This window comes from Mustela nivalis (genome assembly GCF_964662115.1).
Source record: "Mustela nivalis genome assembly, chromosome: 2".
Taxonomy (NCBI): Eukaryota; Metazoa; Chordata; class Mammalia; order Carnivora; family Mustelidae; genus Mustela; species Mustela nivalis.
Window position 1 is genome coordinate 179,774,987 of NC_139021.1, and position 21,345 is coordinate 179,796,331.

General features: G+C 51.4%; 1 long non-coding RNA gene across 1 annotated transcript; it reads left to right on the top strand.

Annotated features, from left to right (window-relative positions):
* The first annotated feature begins 18,598 nt into the window (after positions 1 to 18,598).
* LOC309858257 lies at positions 18,599 to 20,221 on the top strand. Its single transcript, XR_014308118.1, has 2 exons — positions 18,599 to 18,720; positions 19,070 to 20,221. It is a non-coding gene; the product is annotated as an uncharacterized lncRNA (long non-coding RNA).
* Positions 20,222 to 21,345: the final 1,124 nt, after the last annotated feature.

Genomic DNA, 21,345 nt, shown 5'->3' on the forward strand with positions numbered 1-21,345 from the left:
GGACAAGCCTGGACGAAGGGGCTCAGACCCGAGCTGTCTGGGAAGCGCAGGACGGGCACGCTGAGGCTGTCAGCAAAGTGGCCCTAAGGGGACACTGCTCACTGGGCCAAGACGTATGAGAAGCTTGACCTCAAAAGCATTGCCAAGTCTTGCAGATTTCACTGAAATGTTCATGGAGACGACTCTGAACCTCTCGGGGGAGGACTTCCTCAAACTCCCACGTTAACACGTCTGTTTATTCCCCAAGTTTCATTCTTACTGCCCCTGCTGTGTCCCTGAGACACACCTGTCTCTCGTAGCCACCTCGCTGGCTCTGCTGGGCTCCCACAGAACACCCCCCACAGACGCCCCCAGCAGGAGAACGTCCAGCCCCCCAGCAAGTACAGGCATCCGACAGCATGGCGCCTAGCTGTGGTTTCTCAAGTTTGCACCTGGGATGAGCTCCTCCTCCTTGCCAAAGGTCCCTGGACCAGAGGCTTCACCTGTAGACCCACAGGTCCCAGAGCCCGTCAGAGTCTATAATACGCTCATGTTCACAGTCATGGCTTGGGCTGTCTCTGCCCTGGCCCTGGTATCGCCCTTCACATGAAGATGTCTTTTATGGTCCTAGTCACTGGTCATGGTCATCTTCAAGGTCATGGCTTAGGGCTACCCCTGCTCTGGGTGGGACTAGGTGCCATACCCCCGTGAAGATGTTTGTTATATGGGTGGTGGGTATGGCGGGAGGCTGTCCTCTCCCTGGGACTGGGTCCCCTACTGTGTGTCCTCGTGGGTATCCGGTGCAGGCCATCAACTCCATTTTTGCCTGTCCTGCGACACCCATCCTTCAGCTGCAGGAATAGGGAGCCTCGCGGCCCAAGCTCACCCAGGCTGTGGCAGGCAGCTCCGGGAGAAGTTTTCTGCTGTGGCAGAAGGGACACACATTTCCACTTGAGTTATTTTGACATCAAACACCATTGAGCAGGCAGCCCGGGCTCCTTCAGCCAGGAAGAAGCCCTGCGTGACAGGCTGAGAATTAGTGGCACTCTGACAGGAACCCCTCATCAGGGATGTGTGGCTGGCCTCGAGGATGCAGGGAATTTGCCGATTCTGAGAACACACTTTCTCTGCAACAGAGCGCCCCGAAGATGGGGAGCCTCCCGCAAGCTCGATCCAGACTCACCAAACAGGGAGAAAATCCTCCCACTAGCCTGGGTGGCCCCCAGATTTTAAGAGCCATCTCAGCAGCCTTGGCAGGGTCCATTTTGAGGTGCAGATTCCCATTTTCATGACCATGTTTTTAAAAATTGCATTACTAATTCAGTTTCTAGGGGGGGGCGAATCCAGCTTGAAACTAGGTAAGACTTCCTGAATCTGAAGGCAGTGAGCAAATCATTATTCCGGCCTTCCTTCGGAATGTTCTGGGTGTGTGGCAGGCCCCCTGCTCAGGAAGGGAGGTGGTAGGGATCTAGGCACCCCCTGACCACACTTTCCAAAAGTGGCCCCCTTCCAACTCTTTCTTCAGAGGGAGAACGCTACAAGGACCGTTGGTGGATGACAATGACCAGCCTGGGAGGAAGTCACATGGAGCAAGGCCAAGGGACAGGACGGTTGGGGGGGGTCACTCCGCTCTTGTCCCTCCCACCTGAGCCCACCTACACTTACCATACCCTGGAGACAGGCAGCGGGTGGCAGACACCCCAGCTGCCCCACCCCCAACGGCATCCCTGAACCCACCTCTGACTGCTGGGCCTTGGAGACAAGCGTCGGGTGACCTCACACTCACTTGGCCACTACAGCACCTGCTCTGTGCACGTCGACAAGCACATGAGGGCCTGCCCGGGCCAGCACACATAGCTGGGAGCACAGGGGTTAATCCCTAGGTCCAACCTTGGGCAGTGGGAGCTGAACCAGTGGGTGGACTGGGCCGGCCTCCGCCTTTCCTATGGACAGTCCTCATGGCTGAAGGCTCCAGCAGATGCCGGCATCATGGCCTAGACCGGCGTCCTCCAGGATCTTTCTTCCTGCTCTGTTGTCCCCTCCTGCCCCTCATCCCTGCTTCCTGGGGTCAGCTGCCCGGGAGCTGACCAGCAACCAGGCCCCCATCTCCGTGCTTGCACGCCGAGGACACAAGCTAAGGCTCCGTTCTCCCTCCGTTCTTCTGAATTAAGGAAGCACCTGTTTGTGCACGGGGACATGAAGGCCCCTGCGTAGGGGTCCCACGGTGAAACTACCATGTGAACTGGTAGCCATGGAAACTGGAGCCCGACACCTGGGCTCCTCCCTGCCTGTCCCAAGCTGCAGCTCAGCCGAGCACAGACGCCCTGGGCCCCTGGCAACCGCAGTGTCCACAGCACAGGCAGCCCTCCGTGGTCCCATCTGCAGAGCCCACAGGGAGGCTCAGAGAAGCAAAGCTAGCCCTGTCCTGGGGCCACAGAACTGCTGTTACCCCTGTCACCCCCAGACAGACACACTCCCGCGCCACACAGGTGTGAGAGCTATAATTGCTTTTCACCCAGAGGCCAACTCTGTGCTCAGACACGGCTCGCTCGCGCTCTCTCTCTCTCTCTCTCTGACTCCGGGGGAGGGAAGGGCATGTTCATACATGTCCACATGAGATGCCTGGACACCGAGGGGGCAAGCAACTCGCAAACACCCCCCAAACTCCTTCCAGAAGGCTCTATTGGAAAGAAACAGTAGGCCTCTGCGGGGACCGAGGAAACTGCAGCTCTTGTGTCCCTGGGCAGGAAGTAGGAAGCCCATGCAAAAGAAGGAATCCCGGCCAGGGGACCAGGGGGCCAGAGGCCAAAGTCCACTGCTGGCTGTGCCAAGCGATCCCCTTCTCTCTCAGGCTCCAGAGTGTCCAGTGAAAAGCTGAGGGGTTGGGGAGGGTGCCCAGAGGCAGCCCAGCTCTGTCCATAGTCTCCTCAACCACGACCCCATAGCAGCAGGTCTAGGAGACGGAGGTGGGTATCCCACGGAGATGTCCGCTGGTCCAGTACCCTTGGGAAGACTGGCACACAGGAGCCCCCTCCTGGGGACTGGCTTGGCACGTACTAAAGGCCCTGAGGAGTCCAGCAGGGCAGAGCCCTGCCCAGCATGTGGAGTTTCTCTGACTTATGTGGCCACAAGAAACTGCTGCCCGAGCGCATCTACTCGTTCTGAAACACATATTTTGAGCCAATGATGCCGGCGTTTGACTGGCTGTTATCAAGGTTCCTCTAAGGATTCTGCCTCCTTGGCACAGAATCAGACCAGAAGTTTCCATTCTGATAACAAAGCCCTGGCATGGAGAGACAGGTACCTCCAGCTGTTGCAACCAGAACAATATTCCAAAAAACAGAGAGAGGAAACACCTGACCCCTCAAAAGACTGTTTGTATTTGTTATTGATTTGTGATTGGTCTGAGGGTGGTCAGAGGTGGAGGGAATGGGCGCCTCCAGCTGGCTGGTGCTCACACGGCAAGTTCTTTCTCCCTCTTGGCCTCCCTTTGTCCAAGGATGAAATCTGGGGCCCGGAGAAAACCTCCAGAAGTCAGCCCAGCTCTGCGATTTATTTCCCAAGCTGTGAGCCCAAGAGGATAGAGGGATGAAGACAGACACCGAATCCAACATGTTCAGAATAAATCTTGTCTTTCCAGCCTCAAACCCACTCCTCCTCGGATATCCCCAGCTCCGGGAAAACCACCACCATCTGCACAGCGGCACAGACAGAAAACCAGACAGCATTCTTCCCCCCAACACACACCCCACCCTGCACATTACCACGCCCAGCCTGCAGGCCTGTTGTTTCTGCCTATCAAACAGCATGCGGACCCTCCCCGTCCCATCATCATTCCCCACGCAGCATTTCCTCTCTGAGGCCCCCGCCTGCAACCCACCACCTGCCTAAGAGGAGAAATTAAGACACAGAAGCTGTTCCCTGAAGGAAGGTGGAATGTGTGTGCCTTGAATGTGAGGCCGGTTCTCCCGAACCCTCTGCCCAAACACAGCTTCTCTGTCGAGATGCAAAGACACCAGGGCTGGGGTCTCCCCACAGAGGCCAAGAGTCCACCCCACGCACAGGGACGGGCTCCAGGATGGGCTATCACTAAGCAAAGCTCCAGTGCAGCTGCCCCCACAGCCCAGAGGGCCCAGGGCCATCCATCCATCACACAGCACCTGCTCCTGGGGCACTCTGCCAGCAGCCTCACCCAGGGGGACCTCTGCCGGGGAGGCTGCCCTACAGGAGACTGGGCACAGGCAAGACGGAGGCCTTTCCAAGGCTGCCTCAAAGTCGCCCCTGGAAGCGCAGAAGGGTCTATGGTTTTCAGGAAACGTGCAGACTTGTATTCCTGGCCCCCCTGTCTCAGACTGGCGACAGACCCAGCCTGCCCCGGTGCTCCAAGCAGGAACGCCAAAACCCTGCCTCCCCACCATCCTGCAGACCTCCTCCCTCTGACCCACTGTGCCCTATGTCTCCTCCTGGCCAAGGGGCTCATTTGTGGTCCAAATGATCCTTCTATTTGTTTCTAGAACCTCAGACTATGAGCATGGATGATGGTGAGCAAGTGCAATTCTCCGCCTTGTCCTTGAAAGACTGACTGGCTAAGCTGCCCCTGCCAGGTCAGTCCGGGGGACAGGGATCAAGTACGTCTACACGTTTCTCACTAGGGCCTGCCCAGGGTTCCCCAGAGGTTGTAAGAGCAGGTTGACACAGCAACCATGTTGCTCGGAGAACCCCCAGGAGCCTAGAAGGACACGTGGGCTTCATCTTGAGGAAGGCGACCATCCAGGGCTTGCTAGCTAAGACCCGCATTTACAAGGCCATCTGCCTGTTAGGAATAGACTAGCTGCAAGTAACAGAGTCGGATTAACAGCAGCTTGAAGACACAAGGATTTACTTTCTTGCGCTAACAAGAAATCTGAAGGGCGGTGGCCCCTGACACGGGTTTGGTGGCTTCAGTCATCGTAGTTCCTCAGCCTCATGCTCAGAGTTGCGAGATGCTTGCTGTCCCCCGGGAGAGCCACATCAGAACATGGGGGACCCTCTGCTCTCCTCACCGCGTGGACCAGTGGGGTCATCTACTGCCTGCCTGTTTCCCAAGGTTTGCAACACCCTCCCCTCCCCACTGCTTCCCAACCTCCCGTCCCTGACTATTCCCAGTCAAGAGCTTTCTCCAAACCCTGGAGGGATAATTGCTCAGAAGGAAGTAGAGACAGATCAGAGATGAGGCGGCAAATGAAATACACATATTTACTTGTTCTCACTCTTCAAAGGGAGAAGAGAAAACACTCACAAAATTTTAGAAGCCAGGAAGCAAATGGTTGAATAGTAAGTAACTTAGCAAATCCAAAGTTCTGAATCTTAAGCCCACAAGGGAAAAGGGAAGAAGAACCCATTTTACACCCCAGAATCCTCAAAAGGCTCCTAAACAAATGTTAACAACTGCCTTTGGAAGCAAAAGAGAAGGTGAGGCTTAAAACTAGATGTGACTTTCTTGGGGGTGCTAATACCCTCCAGGCCTCCCCCACTATCTGAAAGTGGGGCGTTCCTGTGACACCTTTCGTAAACTGAAGGCAAAGCCAAGAAGCAATTACCATGTCATGAAAAGGAAAGTCCCCTTCAGATTTCTTTTGGTTAACAAAACAGCTACTGATGCAGTCTTCCATAAACATAAAATGGCAGAATGCAAACTCTGTAACAGTATAATGGGGGAAACGTGTCCCCAGTTTCAAACACATGCTGTCCTTCATGAACAAGGAAGAATGACTCTGGAAACAGAGTTTGAAGACCAGAGTTTGGAATGTGAATCTTTGGGGGTCCAAGAGCAGATTGTGGATGGCAAAGTAATGCCCACCAAAGATGCCCATGTTCTAATCTCCAAAACCTGTGAATATCTTACCTTACCTGGTAAATGGGATTCTTCAACCATGATTTTGGTTAAGGGTGTTGTGATGGGAAGATATCCTGTATTATTGATAAGGGTCCAATGTAATCTGGAGATGTGAAGAGGGGAGCAGACAGGCCATGAGCCAAGGAATTGCATTGCCTCTACAAGACGGAAAGACAAGAGGGGCGCCTGGGTGGCTCAGTGGGTTAAAGCCTCTGCCTTCGGCTCAGGTCACGATTTCGGGGTCTTGGGATCAAGCCCCGCATCAAGCTCTCTGCTCGGCAGGGAACCTGCTTCCCCTCCTCTCTCTCCCTGCCTCTCTGCCTACTTGTGATCTCTGTCTGTCAAATAAATAAATAAAATCTTAAAAAAAAAAAAAAAAGATGGAAAGACAAGGAAATAGATTCATCTCTAGAGCCTCCAAAAAGAATGTAGCCCCACTGATACCGTGGTTTTAGCCCACTGAGACAAATTTCAAACTTCCAAGTTCTAGAACTGTAAGACAAGGAATCTGTCTTGTTTGTGCTAGAGCTAAACTAAGTTGGTTTGTGGTCATTTGTTACACCAGCAATAAGAAATGAATACAGCCCCTAAACGTTTCCTATGTTCATCGTATCGTAAATGGAAAAATTAAAGTTCAACTTCCATTTGATTATTTCTAGTACATACAAATGAAAGAATTATATGTATTGATCTTATATCCTGTAACCTTACTAAACACAACTGTCAGTTCCAGTAGCTTTTTTTGTACACTCCCTCAGACTTTCTTCAGACACAGGATGCTGTGTAAGAAAGACCACAGCTTCACTTCCTTCCCCATCGGGATGCCATCTATTCTTTTTCTTGCCTTATTGCACTGGCTAGAACTAACGACTTACTTGGTGGTTAGAGTGGACATCCTTGATTTGTTCTAGAAATTAGAAGGCAATATTTTCTCCTTCCCATTGAATTTGATGTCCACTATGGATTTACCATAGGTGGCTTTATTGGGTGAGGAAATTTCCTTCTTTTCCTAGATTTCTGAGAGTTACAATCAGGAATACAGGATCTTGGATTATGTTTTTTCTTAATCCATCGAGATGATCACGTTTTACTTAACCTATTAATAGAATGAATTGCAGGGGCACCTGGGGGGCTCAGTTGGTTGGGCATCCAGCTTGAGTTCAGCTCAGATTGTGATCTCAGGGTCATGAGATCGAGCTCCACATTGGGCTCCATGCTCAGTGGGGAGTCTGCTTGGGATTCTCTCTCACCCTTTCTCTCAGCCCCTCCACCCCCTTCTCTCTAAAAAATAAATGGACAGATCTTTAAAAAAAAAGAATGAATTATGATTATAGATTCTTAATTTTTAAAAACCCTGCATTTCTGGGATAAACCCCTTTAGGTCATGGTATATTATCTTTTTAATACATTGTTGGAATTAATTCAATAAAATGTTGTTAACAGATTTGCATGTATGAGGACCATTTATCTGTGGTTTTATTTTCTTGCAATATCTGTTTGGTTTGGTATGAGGGTAATACTGAAATCATAGAAAGAGTTGAAAATTATGGCTTCCTCTTTAATTTCCTGAAAAAGTTTGTGCAGAATTGGTATAAATTTTTCCTTAAATATTTGTTAGAATTTATTTGATGTAATTATTGGTTGAGGGTTACTCCATTTTGATCAGAAATGGAAGTTCCCAATGTATTCACTTTTATCCTTCACTCCTCTGGTAGATATTCACCTCCAGCTCCACAGCCTTCATTTTTCCTAAGTTCTGCCTTGAGGTTCCTAATGGTGATGTTAAGATGATGATGGGCAGGCTCCTAGGACATCACAGATTGAGATTTTATAAGAGCAAGTTCATAGCAGTCAGAGCAGGACTCTTCCTTCTGAAAAGCTTGAAACTGGAAGAATCATCACAGAACTTGTTCTCTTTTAATCTTTTGGTTCAAGTGGAGAAAGCAGTGACCTTTCTGCCAAGGCAGCATCAGGAAGCTATTCTAACATTCTTGTGGGCTGGTGGAATTTGGAGATATAGAAGTTAGATTGAAATAAGTATATATTGCTTCATAACAGAAGGAAGATACTTCAAATGCCCTGTGATGTCTCCACATCTCTTGGCCTCAGAGTAAACTCATGCCCCTGTTAATGGCTCCTCTCATGCTGCCAAGGCACAATGGTTTGAAAGGATAAAACTGTTCCCTAACATCTACCCCCATCCTTCACTCCCAGGCTTTACCTAGAGAGGAAGAGAAAACAAACATACAGTTATAGTTGCTGTATCCTCAAAAGATGTTTCTCACTTACTCTTGCTTTAGGACTGGCTCCAATCTTGGCAAAAGAAAATAAGCTCCCTGGCACATAGTAGGTGCTCAATAAAAATATATTAAATAAATTAGAGAATCAACAAATGAGTAAACAAATAAAAGGGTCACCTTAAAGATGTCCCATGGAGGCAGGGAACGGTCAACCCATGAACATCCTACAATACTCACCCTTTCCCCTCCCAGTAAAGAACAGTGGGCGAGTGGCGAGATGTGCAGATTTTTAATCCTCAGTGGGGTCCATGACCCAGAAAAGATTAAGAGCCATTTCCTTAAGGTCTTCAGACACGCTGATGGATAAGATGATAATACTAATTTGCTACCCATGGCCAAGTTTCTGGCTGATAAGGATGGGTCAGGCTCTCAGGACAGCCTTGATGTCTACACAAGAGATCTCCCGATTTCTGAGCCCCACAACACAGCTCCATTTATTGCATCTCTAAGTGCACAATTAGCTTCCACAGGCAGCAGACCCTAATGAAGCAAGCTGATTATGGATCCATTAGAGCCTGGCAGAGCTCGTTTATCCTCCCCACAGCCTGGCCAGTGAGAGGACACCGGGTTCCTCTGAGGAAGGGACTGAGCCTGGAGACAGCCATTTGTTCCCTCCAGAGCAGTCTGGCCCCAGTGGTCTCCCCTTCCCAGAGGCATGGGGTGGGAGCAAAGTGCTGTTTGTGTCCCCGTAGGATGTCACGACAGAGGAAGGGGAGTGAGGAAAGGAAGAGGGCACCTGGCTAGGGTTCGCATTGGTCCTACTCATCACCAAAGGGGACAATTTGTTTCAGGAAGGTCATGGAATTTCCTTGATGTCCATTAAATTTCAAAATCATTGAGCCAGTAAGAAATACAGTGAGGCTCTGAGAGGAATTTAAAATGGGGACCTATCCATTCAATCTGAAGAACAAAACTGTGTTCTCTTGCAATTAAAATAAAAGCTACAGACTATGAAGATGAAGAAATGGCTTGGTGGGATGTGCACAGATGCCCTGGAAGCCCATTAGGTCCATTGACCTCCTTACCTTCACCAAGCCTGCCAGAACCTCTGGTAAGGTGTCAGGACACACTCACTGACATAGCTCCCTGAGAGTAGGCTGGCCGTCAGGAGACCATCCACACTCTCTGAACTGGCTTCTCTAGAGACGGAGGCTACTCAGAACGGGTACCATCAATGGCCTTGGCCATCAGCAGTGTCCCCTGCTGAAAGCTAATCTGTTAGCACTCCTGTCTGCCAGGGTGGTGGGTGGGAATTGAAGTAAACATCCTGGAAGGCAGGATGGAACTAGATATCAAAAGGGAAGTGCATTGGCTTTGCATCAGTTATCTACTGCTTTGAAACAAATCATCCTGGCACTTAGCAGCCTCAGACAGCAAACATCATCTCACAGTCCTGTGGGTAGGATTCATTTCCTCATCAGAGATGGGGCCAAGGTCCCAGTTCCTCACGGGCTATTTGGCCTTCTGTTCCTTACTACATGGGCCTCCCCACAGGCTGGGGCCTCACAACAGGGCGGCCTACTTTGCTCAAAGCAAACAAACAAGGAGGACGGGCAAGACAGATCACAGTCTTTCTGTACATGAATCTTGAAGGCAATATCCTGTTACTTCCACTCTATTTTATTCATCAGAAGCTAGTCAGTAGTGTCAGTCCACACTCAAGGGACTCAAGGAGGTTATACAAGCATAGGAAGGTTGGGAGTGGGATTTGTTGAGGGCCAATTTACAGGTTGCCTACATACCTTTGAGCCCTATAACTCCATTTACTGGAAGTTATCCTTAAATAAATAATCAGACAAGTACAGACTTTCACAGCCAACACTGCTGTTTAAAATGGTGTACAGCTTGGGCGCCTGAGTGGCTCCGTTGGTTAAGCTGCTGCCTTGGGCTCAGGTCATGATCCCAGGGTCCCTGCTCAGTGCTTCTCCCTCTGCCCGCAGCTCCCCCTGCTTGTGCTTGCTTTCTCTCCCTGACAAATAAATAAAATCTTTTCTAAAAAAGAAATAAAATGATAAAATAAAGTGGTGTACAATTGACAGGAGCCTGAACGCTCAGTTGGTTAAGCATTCAGCTCTTGGTTTAGGCTCAGGTCATGATCTCAGGGTCGTGAGATCGAGCCCCATGTCGGCTAGGCTCCTTGCTCAGCACAGGGTCTGCTGGGGATGCTGTCTCTCCCTCTCCCTCTGCCCCTCCACCTTTCTCTAAATAAGTAAATAAATAAAATCTAAAAGAAAATAAAAGTGTACAATTGGAACCCATCTGATCCAGCTGATTTGATTTCAACAATGTTCGTATGACAGAAAACTATATAATCAATAAAACATGTCAGAGAAGAGGGCGCCTGGGTGGCTCAGTGGGTTAAAGCCTCTGCCTTCAGTTCGGGTCATGATCCCAGGATCCTGGAGTCAAGACCCACAGGCTCTCTGCTCGGCGGGGAGCCTGCTTCCTCCTCTCTCTCTGCCTGCTTGTAATCTCTGTCAAATAAATAAATAAAATCTTTTTTAAAAAATGACAGAGATGAATATTTATGTACATGAGAAAACATTTGTGATGAAATATTGACTTTAAAAAAGCAAAACACGGGGCCCCTGGGTGGCTCAGTGGGTTGAAGCCTTTGCTTTCGGCTCAGGTCATGATCCCGGGGTGCAGGGATCGAGCCCCGTGTCAGGCTCTCTGCTCCGCACGGAGCCTGCTTCCTCTTCTCTCTCTCTGCCTGCCTCTCTGCCTACTTGTGATCTCTGTCTGTCAAATAAATAAATAAAATCTTTAAAAAATTAAAATTAGGGCGCCTGGGTGGCTCAGTGGGTTAAGCCGCTGCCTTCAGCTCGGGTCATGATCTCAGGGTTCTGGGATCGAGTCCCACATCGGGCTCTCTGCTCAGCAGGGAGCCTGCTTCCCTATCTCTCTCTCTCTCTGGCTGCCTCTCCATCTACTTGTGATTTCTCTCTGTCAAATTAATAAATAAAATCTTTAAAAAAAAATTAAAATTAAATAAATAATTAATTAATTAAAAAAGTAAAACACGGACACCTGGGTGGCTCAGTCATTTAAGCGTCTGCTTTGGGCTCAAGTCGTAATCGCAGAACACCAAGCTGGAACTACACGTTAGGCTCCTTGCTCCGTGGGGAGTCTATTCCTCCTCCTCTGTCTGCTCCTCCCTGCTGCTTGTGAGCATGCTCTCTCTCTCTCTCTCTCAAATAAGTAAATAAAATTTTAAAAAAGCAGAGTACAAAACCATATGCAATATGATTCCAATAGTCAAATACATAGAGAAAAAAAATGAAAAGAAACCACTTTCTAATATTTTGGAGTATCTCTCAGTAAGGACAGGACTATGCAGGATTTTCACTTCTTTCTTTATACTTCCTTGTGTTTTCCTAATTTTCTATAATAAATATGTATTATAGTTGACACAACACAGGTTTCAGCTGTGTGGGTCCAATTATACATGGATTTTTTTCGATACAGAGCAGTACTATAAATGTTTTCCTTCTTATGATTTTTTCAGCAACATTTTCTTTTCTCTAGCTTACTTCATTATAAAAATACAGTATATAATACATATAACATACAAAAGACACGTCAACCATCAGTAAGTCTTCCACTCAACAGTGGGCTATTTGTAGTTAACTTTTGTGTGTGAATTTCCAATTAGGCAAGGGGCTCAGCATCCCAAACCCTGCTTTGTTCAAGGACCCTCTGCAACTCAGTCATCAGAGAAGAAAATGAGTTTGTAAGGTTTACATCCACTGCGTGGTGACGGTCACACATCCCACATTTGCTGTGCCCTGCAGAACTCCATGACAGAGGAAGAGATGACAGACAGAGCAGGACCCTGGGGCAGAGGAGGGTCAGGCCTCTGGCCACAGGTAACACGTCTGCCTCTGTGCTCGTGGGAAAAGCCCCCCTCTGGGAACCCTCCCACCCCATGCACGCACAGCTGGGTGAGCAAACATGCCTTGGGGTAATTTAGAAAAAGGTAACCCCCAGCTTCGAACAGACACAGCCCCAAAGCAAGATCCCCAGGGTGGCCGGGAGAGTGGGCTGGATATCAGCCCTTGTCCCTGCTCAGCCCAGACTCTTGGTCCTGTCCTGGGGGTCCTCACCTACCTCTGAGAGACCCCAAGCTAGAATGGCCTCCGACCCTGACTGTGAGATGCAGCTGAGCAAAACCCCCAAATCTGGCATCACAAGCACACACGGTGCCGTCTCCCGGCTCCCCTCGCCCTGCTCCTGCCCCGCAGACAGCTCTTAGCAGTGTCATCCCTTCACTGACAAGGGCACCGCAGTTAAGTGACGGCCCCTTCTGAGGCCAGGGAGCAAGGAAAGAGAGGAGTCAGCCCTGGAAGACTAGTACCTCACGTCCAGCTCGACTGTTCTCTCCACCCTGAACTGGACACGTTTTCCAGACCATTCTGATTTCCTCCTCCTGGTTCATGCGCCCACCTGGGGCCTCACGGGCACAGCTGCGTCCCCGTCGGCAGGGCGCCTGACTTCACCTCTGGCCCCCCTTCCTCTGCTACCTCCTACCTCCTCCCTCCAAGGAGTAGGACGGGCCTGCCCGTCTGTGTCTCCCTCCAAGGAGCAGGACGAGACACAGACGGGCAGGCCCGTCCACCGTTCGGAGAAGGGGCTCTCGTGGCCTGCGGATTTGCTCTGTGCCCAGGGACAGCGTGAGGTTTCCACCCTCCGTGGACTTCACTAGCCCTGACTCACCAATGAGACACCTGAGGCTCAGGAAAGTCCATGACTCTTCAGAGGTGACACAGCTGTCAAGGGAGGGGCAGGGCTGGGATCCAAACCTCATTCGTATTTGTCCACGATGCCTCTTCATGTGTGTTCCACAGGGAGGAGAAGGAACAGAAAAACACGGCTGTGTGTCAGAAACCCACAGAGTGGACTCGTTAAGGACACGTCATGGTTCAAAAGCAAGCCTGGGAGATGGAAAGTCCCCGTTGGCCGAGTTTCCAGGGCCTGGGAGAGTCCTGGGGACTAGCCTGACCAACAGGGCACAGAGGCCTGAGGCTGATCCTGCCGCAGCCGGGTGTGTGTGTGTGTGTGTGTGTGTGTGTGTGTGTCACACAGATCCCTCTGTGGGCTCCAAGCCGGCGGACTGGGTTCTTAGGGAAGGGAGACAGGAAAGGCCACCTCCATCGAGGGTGTGGCTCTGGGGACCCAGAGTAGCCCAGGTGTGACCGGCCACCCGCATGGCTACTCCTGCCTTGCCCTGGTCATGGGAGGAGCTTCCCAGCCCGCTGGGGCACTGGCCCAGGCAGCTGAGAGACAGCCTCAGCCCGTTCTCCCGGCAGCAGCTGCAGGCGGGCAGGCACGAGCAGGGGCTGTGGGCAGAAGGCAGGGGCCCTGTTTCATGGCGACAAACAACGCCGACGCTCCAGCAGGGAGAGAAGCAGGGCAGCCTCCACCCTGTACCAGCCTTAAAGACTGTCCCCCGAGGGGCACCATCTTGGCCGGCCAGCACGCTCGGGGGTCAGCAGAGGCCCCCCCGCACACGGCCGGGCTGTTCGTTTGGAGGAAGATAAAGAGGGTGGGTTGGAAGAAGGGAGGAGCAGATGTTTTAAGTCCACTCTGTTGGCGATGTGTGTGTTTACGTTATTCCATTTACCTTCCCATGGGCAAGCAGGAGTGAGGTTTCTTCCCAGGTTCTAGAACGGGAGACTGCAGCTTGCTGACAGGAAGCAGCTTGCTGGGGGTCACATGGCCAGTGAGAACCAGGCTTCCATACCGGTCTGGGAGGGACGTGCTCTGTTCCCTGTGAACTTGGCACCCCCAGCCCAATCCAAAGAGCTGTTTCCAAACTCCCTCAAGCAGGATCCTCAAAGAAGCTGAGCTGACCTCGCCCTTGAAATATGCAACCCCGCTCTCCCTACCTGTCGGAGCACCCCCAAGTCCCATTTCTCAGCTCTGGCTCCTATAGCTGACCCTGAAGAGACCCAGAGCGACAACCCCCCTAGGAACTCTGCTCACGGGGTGCCAGGCAAAGGGAAGGAAATCTCTCTGAGCCCATTTTACAGTCGAGGAAAGAAGACCAGAATCTGAGTTAGGCTGTGCTGCTCCCGGGGAAGGCCAGCCCTGGCAGCAGTCTGTGTCCTCAGCCAAACAGTGACCAGCACCTCTGCACAGACCCTGGATGGCCAATCCCGCCAACCCCGGCATGCTCTCACACCTTCAAGATTTTTTTTTCTCCTTCTCCTTCAAATTTTATTTAAATTCTAGTTGGTTAACATGTAGTGTAATATTGACTTCAAGTGTCAAGTTTAGGGATTCATCACTTACACACAACACCCAGTGCTCATCACAAGTGCCCTCCTTAATGCCCATCCCCCATGTGGCCCATCCCCCACACTCCTTCCCTCCAGCAACTCTCAGTTTGCTCTCTAACATCAAGAGACTCTTATGGTTTCCTTCCCTCTCTTTTTTCCTTTGCTTCCGCACGTATACAACCATCTTTTTCCTAAATTCCACATATGAGTGAGATTACATGGTACTTGTCTTTCTCTGACTTCACGTAGCATAATACTCTCGAGTTCTATCCATGTCCTTGTAAATGGCAAGATTCCGTTCTTTTTGATGGCTGAGTAGTATTCCATTGTGTATATATGCCACATCTTCTTTATCCATTCATCCATCCACGGACACGTGGGCTCTTTCCATCATTTGGGTACTGTCGATAACGCTCACACCATCAAGATTTTGAAAGGCAAGCTCAAGTCCCTTTTTAAGCAACTGTCAGCAGCCAGTTACGATGACTTTTTATCTCTGAGAACTTGGTAAGAGCAGTTAAAGAGACGAAAGCCTCATTTGATGAAATCCAACTCTCTAACAGAAGGCAAGAAAGTTCAACAAGATCCACATCTGTGTGGCGCCTCTCAGAGAGCCAGGAAGGTTGCTGTGGCGGCCCGCAGAGCTCCGTGATTTCTGCCCACAAGCCACGGTGAAGGCCAGGCCTCTGCTCCCCAAGAAAAGTAGTCGTTCCCTCAGGGGCGCTCGCCACAGGCCGGTGCTGGGCTGGTGAACAGCAGGGCAGACGTAAACCCTACAGCAAACCTCTAGGGCAGGTGAATTACGATTCCTGTTTCACAAATGAGGAAACTGAGACACAGGAGTGGAGTGACTTGGCCAGGGGAACTCAGTGGTCCGGGACTGGGCCCCCGGCAGTCAGAGGCTGTGGATTTAGGGCAGCGCTGGGGTCCCTCCTGCACCCTAGAAGCTTCAAAAGCCGCTGGCTTGCATGCCACTGGCAGGCATGAGAACCGGTACAGCCGCTGTGAGAGACAGGATGGAGTTTCTGCAAAAGACGTGAGGTGGAAGTCCTAGATGATATGGCCATCCCACTTCAGCAAAATATCCAGAAGACTTGAAAGCAAGTTCTCAGAGAGATATCTGTACAACTGTCTTCACGGCAGCATTACTCGCCACAACTAAAACTTGGAAGCCAACCAAGTGTCCGTCTACGGATGAGGTCCAACACAATGTGGCCTCTACCTGCAGGGAAATATTGTCCAGCCTCCAAAGGAAGGACATTCTGACACCTGTTACACCTGCTGCAACATGAACGGACCTCGAACCTGTTCCACTCAGCGGTGTAAGTCGGTTGCCAAGAGACCGACATCATACGACTCTGTTTGTATGAGGTCCCCAGAGTGGTCAGATTCGTAGGGACCCCCCGTGGAATAGTGGCAAGAACTGGAGGGCTGTTTAATGGATAGAACGATGAAACAGTTCTGGAGCTGGAGGGTGGTGAGGGCTGCACACCAGCCTGAGCGTACGGAATGTCACGCAACTGGAAACGTAGAAACGGTTAAGATGGTGATCTTTGTGTTATGCAGCTTTTGTCACAATTATTTAAAGGTTCTTAACACACACACGCCCACACACAGAAACAAGATGACCCATGAGGCAGATCTAGATGTGCCCGGAGGAGAGAAGTGACAGAAACCCAAGCAAACAAGCTTCAGCCAAAAAAAAAAAAAAAACATATATTGACTCATGAAATGGAAAAATCCAGGGTTGAGCTTCAGGCACAGCTGGCTCCAGATGTTCAAGAGAGGCGTGGACTCCACCTCTCTCCGCCTCTCACTCCGCTTTCCCCTAGGTAGGCTCTGTTCTCAAGGGAGTGGTCTCCAGCAGGTAGCAAAGGTGGTCCTAGAATTTTCGACTTAGACTCTACCAGTCTGGCAAACCCCACCAAGCAAGTGACTGTTTCCAGCAAAGCTTCCAAGATTGAGCCTCACTGGTCAGGCTTGGGCCACCTCCCCGTTCCTGAACCAAGCCCTGTGACTAGAGGGAGGCCTGGGATTGAGAGTTCGGGGGTCCCAAAGGAGAACTGAGGGGCTGCTTCTGAAGAACGGATAACAGCTACTGGCCAGGCAGAAACATCAGCGGTCCCCTCCAGTGTGGAAGTGCTTAGAATTCTGCCAGGCAGGGTCAGACAGAGAAATGGTCAGTGTAGCAGACCGCCATGTGCAATGCACCTGCCACATACCCAGGCTGAGAGATCCGGTTCCACAGAGGGGTGGGCAGGACATCCCTGTTCACTCCAACATCACAACATACTCTCGCTGGTCTCAAAAGGAGCCAGAAGGAAGCGTGGCTCAGGGGCCCTGGCTCTGGCACTCCTTGGCCATGTGACTTTGGGAATGTGATCTAACTATGCTTGGCCTTCGTTTCCTCATCTGGGAAGAAATGGGTACAATAAACCTGGCTTGTGCGGTTGCAGCAGGGACTGAAAGAGAAGAAGACCGGAATGCCTGGCACCAGCCTTGGCACGCGCCAGGGGCTCTATCAATAATTTTTAAGACAGCACCTGCCGGCTGGTGCCTGTGTTCCCAGAAAGCACCTCGGCATCTGAACTGTAGGTGAGTGGACTTTCAAGAAAGCAATTTCTCTTTGCTTTAGCTGTTGGCGGGCATTAACGAAAAGAAATTAAATAAAAACCAATGCTGGGGGCGCCTGGGTGGCTCAGGGGTTAAGCCGCTGCCTTCGGCTCAGGTCATGATCTCAGGGTCCTGGGATTGAGTCCCGCATCGGGCTCTCTGCTCAGCAGGGATCCTGCTTCCCTCTCTCTCTGCCTGCCTCTCTGCCTACTTGTGATCTCTCTCTGTCAAATAAATAAATAAAATCTTTAAAAAAAAAAAAACCAATGCTGGGACATTCTTAGATCCTTCCAAGCCACTTGAGTCAGCAACAGTGAAAATTCGGGGAGAGCTGGTCCCGCCAGGCCAGTTGAGATGAAAACGATTAGCTGGAGGGGTCTGGGGGCCGGAGTCTGGGCTGCACTCCTGCTCTGGGCTGCTGAGGCTGCTCTGAGATGTCAGGGCTCCAGTCAGAAGAACAGGACACCGAAAGCTCCTCACCCACTGCAAAACCAGCATGAGATTCTCCTCCAGCTCTGGACCAGGTGCTCAGCCGAGCTCAGCTGGGAGCTCCCAGGAACTCGGGGCCAACTGAGCAGCGACTGCCTTCTCACCAGAAAACGCCATGCCAGTAGTTTCCAAAGGGGGCACCACGGGACCCACAGCCCTTGGGCAGCTGGCAAGTGTGTGGTACTTTCCAGGTGACTTGAACTCTGGAGAAAATGCAGCAGCAAACTGTTAAGAAAGCCTCTTTTTGTGCAAAATTTAAAATAATGCAAATGTCCCCTTTCAAATATTCAAATGTGTCACGAATTGTCTAATTGCAAAGTTGAACGCATTGTAAACTGGGCTTCCTGTGCCCCCATAGCCAGCGAATAACCATACCCTGCCTTTTGTCCATGCTGCGGGAAATGGGTCTTGAATTATTCACGTCATGAGGACACAGAGCTTAAAGAATGGGTCCTATGTGTGAAACACAACCACCCTGACGTGAAAACAGGCGGCCGTGCTCAGACAGGCTCTCAGCACATCAGCGGCCCCCCATGAAACACTGGGGTGGGGGAGGGCGAAGGGAGATGCTGGTCTCAATCAGCGACCAGCTAATTATAGCCCACAGGCCAAATCCAGCCCCCTTCCCGCTGGTGAATAAAGCTCTATTGGAACATCAACTTGGGTATTGGCTGTGGCTGCTTGGACACGACCACAGACAGGGGCCTCGGGAATTGTGTGTCCTGTGTGTCCTGCAAAGCCTCCAATCTTCACTGTCTGGTCCTTTATAGAAAAATGTGCTGATCCCTGGTTTAAATCAAGTCAAACAAGTTTCTTTCCTGCAGGACTTCTTAGGAGCCTTTGGAGTATTATTTTTGGACGATGTGAATCTCCATACAAAGGATTTCATTAGAATGACAAAGCTCTCTTTCCTGGACGTCTCTCTTCCCTGGACGGAGCCGCACTGGCCACATGGGCCCTGCTATGGTCTGAGCAGGTCTTCCTGGGATGAGGGGAGGGCTTGGCCGATGAGTCACCCCAGTCTGGGTAATGAGGAAGAAGGTCCTGAGGTTCCCAACTGCGTATTCATTCATTCATCCTGCTGTCGCTAACCACGATCTCAAGGACACCTCCGTCTCTGTTCCCCCGGACTTCAGCCCCACTCTGGGAAGCCAGCAGGAAAATGCAGTCCAAGGCAAGAGAGGTAAGGCCGCCCATTTGGAAAATGACCACAAGCAGAGCCCAGTAGGATAAAGTTTAGAGCTCAGGGTCAGCCTTTCTGCCCAGGGCGGTGGGCAGAAACATTCTGAACGAAACATTCACCCAGAGCGTCCTGCACACAGGAGTCATTGCTCCTTTAAATCAACAAACAAGCAGCAGACTGAGATACCAGCTCTGTATCCCTGCACAGCTTGGCCCCCACCCTCAGCCCTCTGTCCTGCCTCTCCCGGCCCTGGGGCACCGAGCAGAAAAAGATGAGGCGAGTGGGAGCCGCTCCTCCTCCTTCAGATTCAGCCCACGGCATCGCCTCCCCTCGCGGCTACACCCCACAGGTGCCCGTGTCCCAGCTCCAGACAAGGACAGCATCGCGGGACCCCCACTGGTACCCACAACACCTTCACCAGGGTGTGTGACGGCTTGCCCTGCTCTCCTCAAGAAGCTGACGTTAAGCAACTGGCCCAGGGTCACCCGGCCAGGAAGTGGCAAGGGGAGGGGTTTCCATCCAGACTCTCGACCTCTCTTAACCTCTTCCTGGGGGGAGCAGATGATGCTCAGCATGTGGGTGGTGAGCGGTCCTCCAAGCCCGTTGCTGAATCATTTCCTCCAGCTGACCCCACTGGACCCAATGTTAGAGCCCCAGGAAGGGCCCTGCTGGCCCTGGCAAGTGTGGGCCTCCCAGGGATGCTCGTAGGTAGGGCTGAGGCCCTCCAGGGAGGCACTGATAACAGCCTGTCTCAGTCTCCGTGGCCTGGCACGGAGCCTGGCACATAGTAGGTGCTCAGCCAACAGCTGACGAATGAACATACAGTGTGTGGCTGTTTGTGAGTCAGTGAAATACTCCAGGGTAACCAGCTTTCCTCTCTAATCTGTGTTAAAAAACAAAATGAAGCTCTCCTCGTATTTGCAAGCTCATCTCGAAATAGAATTATGCTCCACCGTGTCTGGCTCCAAAGAACTTAGATGATTGCCGACTTCAGCTTCGAGATGGAACGTGTCAGATTCTGACAGCCAGAACCGGAGGAGCATCAAAGACGTTCAAAAATACGGCAGCCAACCAGACAGCTCCGCCAGCCCCCAAGGAAGACGCCGAGACAGGCCGCAGAGGCTCTCATCGTCCGGACCCGCGAAGCTTGAGCGGCTCACCTGCTGCTCGGCTTCCCAGGAGGGGCTCGTTCTTGCCGGGAGCCCCAGAAGTGATGCAATAAATCTCCTGATTATTGGTGGTTCTGCTACTCTGGGTGTGGGCTTCTGGGCCGCGGATTAAATGTCTCATTCAAGATGATCACAGGGCCCCTCGGTGGCTCAGTGGGTTAAAGCCTCTGCCTTCCGCTCAGGTCATGATCCCAGGGTCCTGAGATCGAGTTCCACACCGGGCTCTCTGTTCAGCAGGGAGCCTGCTTCCCCCTCCCTCTCTGCCTGTCTCTCTACCTACTTGTGATCTCTGTCTGTCAAATAAATTAAATCTTAAAAAAAAAAAAAAAAAAGATGATCACACTACCTTGGTCAGGAAATAGGAACAAAGAGAGAGGAATGAAGTTCAAGTGCTACCCAGAGGCACGGCGGCCCACCCTGGATGGGGCCGTTCTGGGAAGCTGCTGGGGCATGAGCAGGACAGGGAGGTGGTTGGGAAACAGGGGTGAGCAAGTCCGCGCTGGCTTTCAGGGCTAAGGAGAAGCTGGGAGAGGGCAGTGGACATTAGACCAGGGGCAGGCTGTAATGGGAGATGACCCCTTGCTAGTCTGGCTGGGGGCAGGGGCCTCTGTGACCTGCCTGCTACTCACCCCCTGGATGCCCATGGTGCCCACCACCCGCTGCTTATACCTGTCTCCCTCCTAGTGTACAGGCAGGAACTGAGTCTGAATTCGAATTCATCCCAGAACCTGGTCTGGAGTTGATGCTCAGAGAAGGCTTTGATTGGAATAATTATTGGTTTGGGATTGGAAGGCTCTGTCTTCAGGAGGCCCCTAGTGCAAAACCAGAAGGTTGATATATGTGGCTTACGGATTGGCTCTACCCTTAGAGCAAGAGGGCCTGGCTTTGAGTTCCATTTCCACCGCGTGCTGACTATGACCTTGAGGAAGTCACTTACGCTCCCTGACTTGTAAGTGGGAATAATAATAAAACCAACATGGGGCGCCCAGGTGGCTCGGTCGGTGAGGCCTCCGACTCTCGATTTTGGCTCGGGTCATGATCTCAGGGTCATGAGACTGAGCCCCACCTGGACTCAGAGGAGAGCCCGGCTACCAGCCCTACAGAGAGCCCTCCAAACCCAGAATTCTAGGAAGCAGGTAAACAGCTGGTATCACGGTTCTTTTAAAATACATATAATTAATGTCTCCGGAGCGAAGACAAGTATGTGTTCCCAGTAATCCTGCACCATCTGTCATCCCTCAACTTGCCCACCCCTCCCGAGCTGGCTGGGACTCTGGGTTCCATTCTCCGTGTTCCACTCCTCTCCCAGCTCTGCAGTCAGAGCATCCGGGCTGGTCCCATGGGGTTCGTGCTACCGAACCAGGTTTCCAGGCACCTGCCGATAGCGTTTCTAATACCGGCACGTCTGCTCTCCAGTGCAACCCTGGGAGAGCAGGTGCCGTGATCACCCTCTTCT